Source organism: Rhinopithecus bieti, unplaced genomic scaffold (genome assembly GCF_001698545.2).
Source record: "Rhinopithecus bieti isolate Rb0 unplaced genomic scaffold, ASM169854v2 scaffold_12642, whole genome shotgun sequence".
Classification (NCBI taxonomy): domain Eukaryota; kingdom Metazoa; phylum Chordata; class Mammalia; order Primates; family Cercopithecidae; genus Rhinopithecus; species Rhinopithecus bieti.
The window spans coordinates 27,203-40,188 of record NW_016807465.1 but is presented as its reverse complement, the minus strand read 5'-3'; the positions used below and the strand labels follow the sequence as shown (position 1 = coordinate 40,188).

At 41.2% G+C, this 12,986-nt stretch overlaps 1 pseudogene; it reads right to left on the bottom strand.

Moving 5' to 3' along the window:
- Positions 1-10,777: 10,777 nt before the first annotated feature.
- Positions 10,778-12,669, bottom strand: LOC108535873 (RWD domain-containing protein 1-like; annotated as a pseudogene).
- Positions 12,670-12,986: the final 317 nt, after the last annotated feature.

Sequence of the window (12,986 nt, the reverse complement as noted above, 5' to 3'; positions counted from 1 at the left end):
CCTTGATAAAGATAATAAAGATAATATTTTCCTCAGGGGCAAAGATTGGTATATTTGCCAGCAGTCCCTTCAAAAAGATTGGAGGTTTCCTAAACTCAGTGCTTCAGTCACTGTGTCACTGTCACATAGCCGAGAAGCACTGAGCTACTCCTCAGCACTCTCAGTACCTCAGGACTTGTCTCAATGCACAGAGTGCCCCAAAGTGAGCGTGAGGCTTGCACTGCCTGCTATGCCTAAGCCATCAGGATTTGTCTCCTTAGTGGCTGAATATATGGAAGTGTGGCGAGCTGACCCAGCACCAACTGTAGTCACTGGTACTTAAGGACTGCCTGACACTATGTCACCGTCAATGCAGGGTCTGAATTCACAATACTTTATATGGTAGGAACCCTAAACTGAGAAATTAATATGGAAACTCATTTGAAACCCATGAAAACTTCAAGGTCCTGGCAGACACAAACATGAAACTGCTCATAGGGATGCTCACATAACCCACAATGCACAGAATTTCCATGAAAAAAAAAACTTCACCAGAGATAATTTTACAATTTACAAGACGAAAAACCACAGAAGAAAATTAGCACTGTGAGGGTGAGGGAACATACACAGCAACTGGAAACATTTACACTTCAAGAGATAGAGATAATAGAGCAATCTGAAGAAGAATTTGAAATAAGTATGTGTATTAGCCTGTTTTCACGCTGCTGATAAAAACATACCCGAGACAGGACAATTTACAAAAGAGAGAGGTTTATTGGAGTTACAGTTCCATATGGCTGGGGAGGCCTCACAATCATAGCAGAAGGCAAGGAGGATCAAGTCACATCTTACGTTGATGGCAAGAGGCAAAGAGAGAGCTTGTGCAGGCAAACTCCCGTTTTTAAAACCATCGGATTTTGTTGAGACTCATTAACTATCACAGGAACAGTGAAGGAAAGACCCGCCCCTATAATTCAATCACCTCCCACTGGGTTTCCCCCACAACAGGTGCGAATTGTGGGAGTTACAATTCAAGACGAGATTTGGGTGGGGACACAGACAAGCAGATCAGTATGTTAAAAATAATCAAATAGGTAAAGCAAAGAAAAAACCCTCTCTGGCAAGAATAATGTAAAATAGTATTAATAAAGAACAGGTAATTTTAAGTAGAAAGTCTGGAAAATAAAAAATATATATAGTCAGTTTTAAAACTAAGTGGTTAGATCAGACACATAGCCCAAGAGAGGATGATTAGATTGGAAAATGGAGCTGAGGACATCACCCATAATATAGCACAAAGTGATAAATAAACAGAACATGTGAAAGAGCTATTAAGATAATTGGCCAGGCATGGTTGCTCATGCCTGTAATCCCAGCAGTTTGGAACACCTGATGTCAGGAGTTCGAGACCAGCCTGGGAAACAGAATGAAACCCTATCTCTACTCAAAATACAAAAACTAGTCAGGCATTATGGTGGGCACCTGTAATCCCAGCTACTCAGGAGGCTGAGGCAGGAGAATCACTTGAACCTGGGAAGAAGAGGTTGCAGTGAGCTGAGATCGTGCCACTGAACTCCAGCCTGGGTGACAGAGCGAGACTCCATCTCAAAAAAAATAAATAAATAAATAAATAAATGAAGAACGGAATGAAAAAATAAAACATATGTAGGCTGGGCATGGTGACTTATGCCTGTAATCCCAGCACTTTGGGAGGCCAAGGCAGGCGGATCACAAGGTTGGGAGTTCGAGACCAGCCTGGCCAACACAGAGAAACCACATCTCTACTAAATATACAAAAATTAGCTGTTATAGTGGCATGCACCTGTAGTCCCAGGTTCTCAGGAGGCTGAGGCAGGAGAATCGCTTGAATACAGGAAGTGGGGGCTGCAGTGAGCTGAGATCATGCCACTGCACTCCAGCATGGGCAACAGAGCAAGACTCTGTCTCAAAAAAAAAAAAAAAAACCAAAAAAAAAAACAAAAACAAAAAAAAAACTACCTGAGAAACAAGACAGATACCCTCAAAAGAATGAGAATTAGATTGACAGCTAATTTATCATTAGCAATAATAGTGCTAGAAGCCAATGAAACAGTATTTCCAAAATAGAGAAAGAAAGTAACTGTCTGGCTGGGCATGTAGCTCAAGCCTTGTAATCCCAGCACTTTGGGAGGCCGAGGTGGGTGGATCACTTGAAGTCAGGAGTTTGAGACCAGCCTGGCCAACATGGAGAATCCCTATCTCTACTAAAAAATACAAAATTAGCTGGGCGTGGTGGTGCACACCTGTAAATCCCAGGTACTCAGGAGGTTGAGGCAGGAGAATTGCCTGAACCCAGGAGGCAGAGGCTGCAGCGAGCAAAGATTTCACCACTGCACTCCAGTCTGGGTGAAAGAGTGAAACTTTGTCTCCAAAAAAAAAGGAAAAGAACGTCAAAGTAGCATTATTAACCAAGGTCAACTATGGTTTAAAAGTGAAGCTATATAAAGATATTTTCAAGTATTCAAAAACTAAGAAAGTCAACTACTCAAAGACCCTCACTGAAGGCTGCAGTGAGCTCTGATTGCACAACTGCACTTTAGCCTGAGCGACAGGGTGAGTCCCTGTCTCAAAAGAAAAACAAGAGAGAGAGAGAAAGAGAATGAGAGAGACATGGGGTGTCACTATGTTTCTCCCAGGCTGGACTCAGACTCCTGGGCTCAAGCAATCCTCCCATCTCAACCTCTTAAATACCTGGGGCTGGGGTGATAGGCGTGTGCCACTGTGCCCAGTTTATTACCTGATCTTTTTATTCTAACCATTGTAGTGGATGTAAAGTGGTATCTCATTGTGATTTTGCTTTGCATTTCCCCGATGACTAATGATGTCAGGCATCTTTTCATTGTGATTATTGGCCTTCCTTGGAGAAATATCTATTCAGATCTTTTGTCCTTTTTTTCTTTTTTTTTTTTTTTTTTTTTTTTTTTGACAGTGTCTTGCTTTCTCACCCAGGCTGGAGGGCAGTGGCATGATCATGGCTTACCTTTGTCTATTTTTAAATTAGTTTTTTTATAGATGCCTTTTATCAGGTTGAGAAATTTTCCTTCTATCCCTAGTATGTTGAATGTTTCTATCATGAAAGGGTGTTGAATTTTGTCCAGTGGTTTTTCTGTGTCTAATGAGATGATTGTTTGATACTAGTATGATATATTACATTAATTCTATTGATATAACATATTCCATTAATTGACATTTGGATGTTAAAACAAACTTGCACTCTGGGATAAATTCCACTTGGTCGTGGAATATAATTTGTTTTATTTATTTCTGGATTCTGCTTGCTAGTATTTTGTTGAGGACTTTTGCATTCATACTCATAAGATATATTGGTCTTTTTTTTTTTTTTTTTTTTTTTTTTTTTTCCTGAAACAGTCTTGCTCTGCTGCCCAGGCTGGAGTGCAGTGATGTGATCTCGGCTCACTGCGACCTCAGCCTCCCAGGTTCAAGCAGTTCTTCTGCCTCAGCCTCCTAAGTGGCTGGGACTACAGGCATGCCCCACCACACCCAGCTAATTTTGTATTTTTAATAGAGATGGGGTTTCACCATGTTGGCCAGGCTGGTCTCAAACTCCTGACCTCAAGTATCAACCTGCCTCAGCCTCCCAAAGCATTGGGATTACAGCGGGTGACCCACATGGGCCTGGCCAGTCTGTAGATTTCTTGTGTTGCCTTTGTACAGTTTTAATATTAGGGTAATAGTGGCCTCATGGAATGAATTGGGAAGTGTTTCTTCCTCTTCTAGTTTTTGAAAGAGTTTATAAAGAGTTGGTATTAGCTTTCTGCAAATGTTTGAATGTTCAGTAGAACTGAGCATTGAAGCTACCTGGGACTTTTCGTGGGCAATTTTACATTTTAAATACTAATTCAGTTTCTTCATTTGTTATAGGTCTATTCAAATTTTCTATTTCTTCTTGAGTCAGTTTTAATAGTTTTTGTCTTCCAGGAATTTATTTTCCCTGACTACACCCATCTGTTAAACTCCATGAATTGCTAGCTAGTTGTTCTATTGTTTTCAAAGAAGTCTTAGAGGGTGAAACCACCTTTGCAAAATTATGACTGAGATAGTGAAAGAGATCTAACTTAACTGACTCCATCTTTCTTCTAACCTCCAAGCTGCCCTTGTTCACTCCTGGGCACAGGCTGAACTAACTTTGGGAGAAACTTATAGTTTAAACAAAGACGGTAACAGCCCCTTCGCAAAGCAGACCTCCTTCTTGCCTGGGAACTAGATTGCCTTTGTAGGACTAACATTAGCCACAAGATTAGAAATTATGGTTTAGGAGTCATGCAGTTGGAGGCTGAAAGATTCTGACCCTCCCTAAACTGCTCCTAAGATCAGTATTGGAGATATTTTGCAGACCCTACACTTGCTAGATCAGTTGGCGCCACCCAGATCAATAAAGTGGCTCATCTGCTCTTGTGGCCCCCGCCACCCAGGAACTGACTCAGTGCAGGAAGACAGCTTCGGTTCCCTATGATTTCATCTCTGACCAATCAGCACACCTGGCTCGCTACCCATCAAGTCATCCTTAAAACCTTTGCTCCTTGAATTCTTCAAGGAGACTTGAAGAGTAATAATTCTCTTGGGGAGACTGATTCGAGTAATAATAAACCTCTGGTCTCCTGCACAGCCAGTTCTGTGTGAATTATTCTTTCTCTATTGCAAATCCCCTATCTTGATGAATCGGCTCTGCCTACCCATCGGGCAAGGTAAACCCCTTGGGCGGTTACAAGGGCATAAGTTAATCTAGAAACTAATGCAATAAAATTCAGGCTCCTTTGAAGAGATACATCTGGGTGTCAGTATTGGATATTTGTTCTGACACCAGGGTGCTCCTCCCAGCTGTGTCTTTCTCTGGTTCTCTCCTGCAGACAAGCTGACCCATGGTTAGCCTGTGTCTTGAATCTCCTCCCAATTGCCTTTCACCACAACCTCCTCTGTTTTTGAGAGCATCCTTATGACACAGGGGAACCCGAAAAATTGGTGTTCATCCTGGGAAACCAACCCTTTCTTGGCTTAATGGAGGAAAGAATTCAAGAATGAGCTGACAGAATAAAGTGAAAGCAAGTTTATTAAGGAAACAAACAAAAGAAAGCCTACAGCATAGGCAGAGTGTGCTGTGAGGGTTGCTGCTACCTGGCTATTTGATGGCTATTTCTTGATGACATGCTAAACAAGAGGAAGATTGTTCCATGAGTTTTCTGGAAAAGGGGCAAGGAGCTCCCAGAACCAGGAGTTTCTCCCCTTTACAGACAATATAGGGTAACTTCCAGGTGTTGCCATGGCATTTGTAAATATCAGGGCACTGGTGGGTGTGTCTTTTAGCATGTGAATGCATTACAATTAGCCTATAATGAACAGTGAGGGTAATCAGAGGCCACTTTCATTGCCATCTTACTTCTAGTTGGTTTGAGCTGGCTTCTTTTTTGTTTTGTTTTGTTTTGTTTTGTTTTGTTTTGTTTTTTGTTTTTTGAGACAGAGTCTTGCTCTGTTGCCCAGGCTGGAGTGCAGTGGTGCAATCTCAGCTCACTGCAACCTTAGCCTCCCAGGTTCAAGAGAGTCTCCTGCCTCAGCCTCCTGAGTAGCTGAGATTACAGGTGTGTGCCACCACACCCAGCTAATTTTTGTATTTTTAGTAGAGATGGAGTTTTACCATGGTGGTCAAGCTGGTCTCAAACTCCTAATCTCGTGATCTGCACAACTCAGCCTCCCAAAGTGCTGAGATTACAGGCGTGAGCCACCTTGCCTGGCCAGGGTTGGCTTCTTTATTATATCTTGTCTTATCAGCAGGGTCTTGTGACCTATGTCTTGGGAAACCAACATTGCCATTTGTTTTGGGATAATAGTCCTGCTGATCTCCTACCTCACTTAAACTAAGACTTCCCAAATTTCTGTTACAAATGAAGTCAGTTCACATTAGAAAGAGATCAGGAGGCCAGGCACGGTGGCTCACGCCTGTAATCCCGGCACTTTGTGAGGCTGAGGCAGGCAGATCGCTTAAGGTCAGGAGTTTGAGACCAGCCTGGCCAACATGGCAAAACCCCATCTCTACTAAAAATACCAAAATTAGCCGGGCGTGGTGGTGGGCACCTGTAATTCCAGCTACTCGGGAGGCTGAGGTAGGGAGAATTGCTTGAACCCAGAAGGTGGAGTTTGTAGTGAGCCGAGATCAAGCCACTGCACTCCAGCCTGGGCGACAGAGCGACTCCGTCTCAAAGAATAAATAAATAAAATAAAATAGGGAGAGATCAGGAGCTATCTGTTTCATAGCCTACTCCTCACTCCTCTATCTAGGCAAATTTCTGAGTCAGGGCTCTGAATCTGGGGATGGAGTCTATGGTGTGAACTTAAAATAAAAATAAAGAGAGGGAAAGACAGAGGGGGAGAGAGAGAAAGAGACTATCCAAAGACAGAGTTTGAATAACTGCGTCTCAGGAATAGCAGAGAATTGCAATCAGGAATAGGCATACTATTTTGAACCATAGGTACATCCAAAGAGGCTGGGGATAGGGGAAGCTATTAAAGATAAGAAAAGGAGAAGTCCATGTAAGTTGTTTTGAAACAAATACCATTGCTTACAAGGACTTGTTGCAGGAGGTGGTATAAACTCCTCGGTGGAGGCAGCTGTCGTTGTGCTAGTGTCCCTGTGCAAGTGGCTTATCTGGAATACTGCATTTCTGAGGAATTTCTTGTATGGCTTCCATCGTAGACATGCATTTGGGGATTCCATATGGTTAAGTCTTATTAGAGCCATACATGCATAAGGGCTCCTTCATTATGGCCTCCTGGCACCATTTTGTGAGGGTTTGACCTAAGTGATTCCATTTTGTTTTTGTTGTTGTTGTTGTTTGCCCCCATCATGAGGTCAAGATACTGATAATTTTCACATATCCCCCTTTTGATCAAGATCTTTCTCCAGAAGCATCACTGATCAATTATTGAAATTAGGTTTGATTGTCCCAATTGGTCTGGTCCCATGTGGAGCGGAAGTGACTCAGACCAACAATTAGAAGTTGATGTTAAAACCAAGATACACATTTGAACATTTCCCTCCCTCTCTGAGAGAGGAGAAGCTCTCAGGCTACGTGTGTCTGGATCTTATTGACACATTTAATTTCATCTGTTCCATACGTATTGGTTATTATCTAAAGCACTGGGAAAGCATTATTCTGTTAGAAGCTGTACTTCTGTAGAAATTTGACAGGTAGCAGGTTCAAAGTTTAAAAAGGAATAATATAGAATAAAGATAACAGCAATATAAGAACCCCTGTTTGCATAATGGTTTTGAGCCATAAAGCTAGGCATGGAGGCAGTCAACTAAACAAATGACCATGGGAGACTGAATAAGATGTGTTGTAGCCAAGTGATTTGTTCTCTAATTTTATGCAATTGGGTCTCAATTTCCACAGAGAAATTTATCCAGGTACAGCATGTACTATTAGTGCTGACACAGACACCTTCTGATTCAACCAACAGATAATCAAAAGCATTTTTTATCTATGATTACTCTGGAAAGACAGTCTAATGAGTGCAGCTGAATAGAAATGTCCTTTGCAGAGGAGACTGCAAAGGTACCCAAGGTGATGGATAAATTTTTAATCACGTGTTCACTGGTGTTTTTACCAAGCCAAGGCAAAAGGAGTTTACCAATTGTGAAAATCAGACAAAAGCATCATCCTGCCAAATGCAAAAGCTCAACATACATAAGGGAAAATTAAGAAAGGTGAGAGTCTCCTTATGATACAAAGTCTTGTTCTGGCGTCTTGGGGAAAGCTGTCCATAGCATGAAGTCGTCAACTTCTTGTCCTGATTTGCAGTTTGCATGTCTCTGATGATGACATCAGGCATTCTAGTGAACTGTCTGTGAGGCTAAACATTAGAAATGAGACTTGTTCCTTGAAATTTACATCAAAGTTGTCCAGCCTCAGGTTTATGGTAGGCATTCTGGGGCAGAGAAGTTCTTGTTTTCTTTTCTTTTTGAGCAGCAGTGGCATGATCACAGCTCACTGCAGCCTAGAACTCCTGGGCTCAAGCAATTCTCCCTCCTCAACTTCCCTAGTAGCTGGGAATACAGGTGTGAGTCACCATGAACAACTAATTTAAAAAAATTTTTTTTATAGAGGGAGGTCTTGCTATATTGCCCCGGACACTTCAAACTCCAGGCCTCAAGCAATCCTCCTGCCTCAGCTTCCAGAGTCACTGGGATTACAGGTGTGAGTCACTGTGCCTGGCAGCAGTTCTTATTCTTAGTTGAAGAGTAGTAGTCAGATACTGGAGGAAACTAGAAGAATTAAGGATCCAGTCTGCTCTACAGGTAGATAACAAAATCTCAAATCAATGAACAGGGTTATAATCTAATAACTGATGTATTATACTTTTCTTCAGAAACAATTTTCTCTTTACAGTTACCCCATTTTGACCAAAGATAATCAGGGTAAGATTAATTTGCTTGCAGAATAAGCTTAGCCTCATTAAACTTGGCCTGATTATATACATAAGTGCAGCAAGAATAGTGACTGACCACATTGGCTCTTTTTAAGTTTGTTTTGCTGGAACTTTTGATAAGGAATCATGGATCAGGCTTTTAAATCCCTCTTGAGGCTAATAAGCCAAACTATTCTTTATAATTGTATTTTGTTATAAAGAAAGCAGATTCTTGGCTGGGCATGGAGGCTCACGCCTGTAATATCAGCACTTTGGGAGGCCGAGGTAGATGTATCATGAGGTCAGAAGTTCGAGACCAGCCTGGCCAATATGGTGAAACCCCATCTCTACTAAAAATACAAAAATTATCCAGGCACAGTAGCGCATACCTGTAATCCCAGCTACTTGAGAGGCTGTGGCAGGAGAATTGTTTGAACCCAGTCGGTGGAGGTTGCAGGGAGCCAAGATCACACCACTGTACTCCAGCCTGGGAGACAGAGTAAGACACAGTCTCAAAAAAAAAAAAAAAAAAAAAAAGAAGAAGAAGAAGAAATTATTTTAAACTCTAGCCGCCTGTTAATGTCCTTAAAGAAGAATTAAAGTGAAACAGTAACTCTCCATGGATGACAAAGATTTTAAATGGCCACGCTTAAAAATCTGATGACAGTTAATTATAATGAGACATTAACAAGGAAATTTGATTATTTCTGTGGCATATAACATTATAACATAATAACTAAAATTATAGTTGATAACGTATTAGACTTTTAGGAATGTCATGCCGTTTTTGGAGGACTCATATTAATAACATTTATAGATATAACTTAAAGAAGCTTTAGCATTACTTATAATTTGACAATGCTTTCTATATAACTTATCAAATAAACCTAATTAATTTAATACTGCTCTTTTTTTTTTTTTTTTTTTTTGAGACAGTCTCATTCGGTTGCCCAGGCTGGAGTGCAGTGGTGCAGTCTCAGCTCACTGCAACCTCCACCTCCCGGGTTCACGCCATTCTCCTGCCTCAGCCTCCCAAGTAGCTGGGACCGCAGGCACCCACCACCACGCCCCGCTAATTTTTTGTATTTTTAGTAGAGACAGGGTTTCACCGTGTCAGCCAGGATGGTCTCGATCTCCTGACCTCGTCATCTGCCCACCTCGGCCTCCCAAAGTGCTGGGATTACAGGCGTGAGCCACCACACCCAGCCAGTATTGCTCTTTTTAAAGGTAAGAAACATGTCCTTTGGGCTTTCCAGGGGCCCTACTGGAAAATCCCAAAGTTATTTCAAGGTCAAAAAAGGACTTAATTTGGAATTTCATTTTGGAAAGTTTGTCAAAAATGTCAAAAAACTTAAAGCTTTACATCAAATATGATCTTGGTCATCTAATTAGTATAAATGACAATAAAATGTTATGAAGGCAAATACAAAAGGTTACACAGTTGTGAACAAAAAAGGTAGCTCTTTGATATTGAGAAGACTTAGTTTTTAAAAGTAATCAAAGACTAGTAAAGAAAGCATAAAGCATAGAGAATTATTTTGATAATACACCAAATCTTCATTTCACAGGCCAATTACCTAAAAGATTTAAAAAAAACCCTTCACTATTTTCTATTAAGAGCAGATCAATCCTCTAAGAACATCTTGTAGTTTTCACATAGGAGACAAAATTCTAGTTTTATATCAGCATACCTTTGATATGAATGCTCAGTTTTTAGAAAAACTTACAAATAATGTATGTTTAATATTACTTAGCTTGATCACACAAAATCTCCTTTTACAAGATGGATATTTCACAAAATTTTCACAAAATATTTTACAACTCTTTAATCCAGTTATATATATGTATGCATATTATGTATGTATATGTTTATAGATATGTGTTTATGTGTATATGGGATATACATGTTTATGTGTATGCATATGTATGTATGTATATGTTTTCATATATATGTGTGTATGTGTATACATGGGATATATACATATATATATGGGTTTTTTTCCAATTTTGGAACAATAACAATCCAGTCATTTTACTTTAGGACGAAAAATACTATTTTTTTTTTTATCACTCTAACAACACAAGATTCTCTCTAATTTTTTTTCCCAACTTTTCATATTGTAGTTTTAGCTGTGTCACTCTTTTCTTTATTTATTTTGGTTTTTCTATTTGAAATTTTAAGGTCAGTTTATTAAGTTCAATGATGAAAGCTATCAGAAAAACATTCTACTGAAACTTATTTTTTCTTAGAAAAAAAAGAAAAGGAAAATCAAAACCCTCTAAGCATAGCCACAGGTGCTGTTTTCAGTCGAGCCTCCCTGCAGGTGGAGATGCTCCATTAGTCAGTGAAGTCACTCTCTGGGTCTGCAGGACTGGAGTCTGGGTCATCCTCCTCATCCTCCAGCTCCAAGTCATCCATTTCCTGGAACAAAGACTCATCTGGCGGGGGGGTGGAAGCTCACACCTGTAATCCCAGCACTTTGGGAGGCTGAGGCTGGTGAATCATCTGAGTTCAGGTGTTTGAGACTAGCCTGGCCAACATGGCAAAACAAATTAGCTAGGCGTGGTGGCCTGCGCCTGTAATCCCAGCCACTTGGGAGGCTGAGGCAGAAGAATCGCTTGAACCTAGGAGGCAGAGGTTGCAGTGAGCCAAGACCGTGCCACTGCACTCCAGCGTGGGTAACAGAGCAAGACTCTGTCTCAAAAAAACAAAACAAAACAAAACAAACAAACAAAAAAAAAAGCCAGGTGCGGTGGCTCAGGCCTGTAATCCCAGCACTTTGGGAGGCTGAGGCGGGCAGATCATCTGAGGTCAGGAGTTCGAGACCAGCCTGATCAACATGGTGAAACCCCATTTCTATTAAAACTACAAAATTAGCCAGGCGTGGTGGCGCATGCCTGTAATCCCAGCTACTCAGGAGGCTGAGGCAGGAGAATTGCTTGAACCTAGGAGGCAGAGGTTGCAGTGAGCCGAGATTGCACCATTGCACTCCAGCCCAGGCTACAGAGCGAAACTTCAACTCAAAAAAAAAAAAACAAAAAAACAAAAAAACAAAAAAAACAACTCATCTATAATACCTCCACGTTGTTTCCAGCATCCTCCAAGAACTGGATATCAGATATATCAAGATTATGATCTGTTTCAAAACTTGTTTCCCACTTAATTTATTTTTCTTGCTGGTTCTTCTTTCATTCATTTCTTTTTAATTTCCAAGAGTTTCTCATCAAGCTTGCTCTTCCAATTTAAGAAATTCTTGGCCTAGCATGGTGGCTCACGCCTGTAATCCCAGCACTTTGGGAGGCCGAGGCGAGTGAATCACCTGAGGTCAGGAGTTTGAGACCAGCCTGGCCAACATGGCAAAACCCCGTCTCTACTAAGATGGAAAAAATTAGTTGGGCATGGTGGTACATGCCTGTAGTCCCAGGCTGAGGACTGGAGGCTGAGGCGGGAAAATGGCTTGAACCCTGGAGGCAGAGGTTGCAGTGAGCTGAAATCATGCCACTGCACTCCAGCCTGGGTGACAGAGCAAGACTCCATCTCAGAAAAAAAAGAAAATGTAACAGGAGTACCGTGGAATAATTGCTTTTCAGTTTCTTCTACTTCTTTTCTTTTGTTTCTTTTCTTCCTCTCTTCTAGTTTTTATCCGATCTACTATTTCATTTAATTTTTCTTGTACAGCTGTCACTAGATAAAGATCACCACCATACCAAGATTTCCTTCAGCTGTAATGCTAGTAATTTAAATGTCTGAGACATCATTATCTTCTAGATTTTCCTGGGAGAATATTTCATAAAGGGAAGCTCTGTCTGGCTATTTTCCATGGTATGTAAACTTGAGGGTTTCATCATTTTCTCCAGCCTCAGATGTCACAGTATGGTGAAGCTGGGTGGATTTTCTGACACTACTTAGCAGGACTCTGTCAAGTGAAGCACTGCTGAAGCAGAATGTGGTATGAGGAAAGTCCATTTATGTTTTGGAAGACTAGTTGTTAGGAGGGTTGGATCAATGTGCAATCAAGCCAGTTAATGAAACCCTCAAACCTTTCTTCACTCATCCCCTTATATCCTGTTACACCCTCACAGCACAGATGTACTGCTAAGTGAGAGAGAACATGAACAGGACTGGAGCTATACAGGGATAACTGAGAGACATCTGCCTGTGAAGGAGTCAGGGTAGATGGACTCCAAAACCTCCAGCTCATTGAGCTGCTCCTCGCCATCATCTGTCATCATGGCCCTTGCTACTGCCTGTGATCACCCAGATACCTAGGGCAGTGCGCAGCAGCTGGGACCGGCTGGTGCAGAGTCCCTGGCTGGAAGGCCCAGGGCCTCTTGTTTATTTTGAAATAACCCCCAAACCAGACAAAATTATTCTTTTTTAAACAAAAAACACATTATTTTTAAACAAAAAACACATTACTTTTAAACAAAAAGCATGTCTTTTTTAAACAAAAAACACATCCTCATATCTTTCTTAAAATTTTTCTCGGCCAGGCACGGTGGCTCAAGCCTGTAATCCCAGCACTTTGGGAGGCCGAGACGGGCGG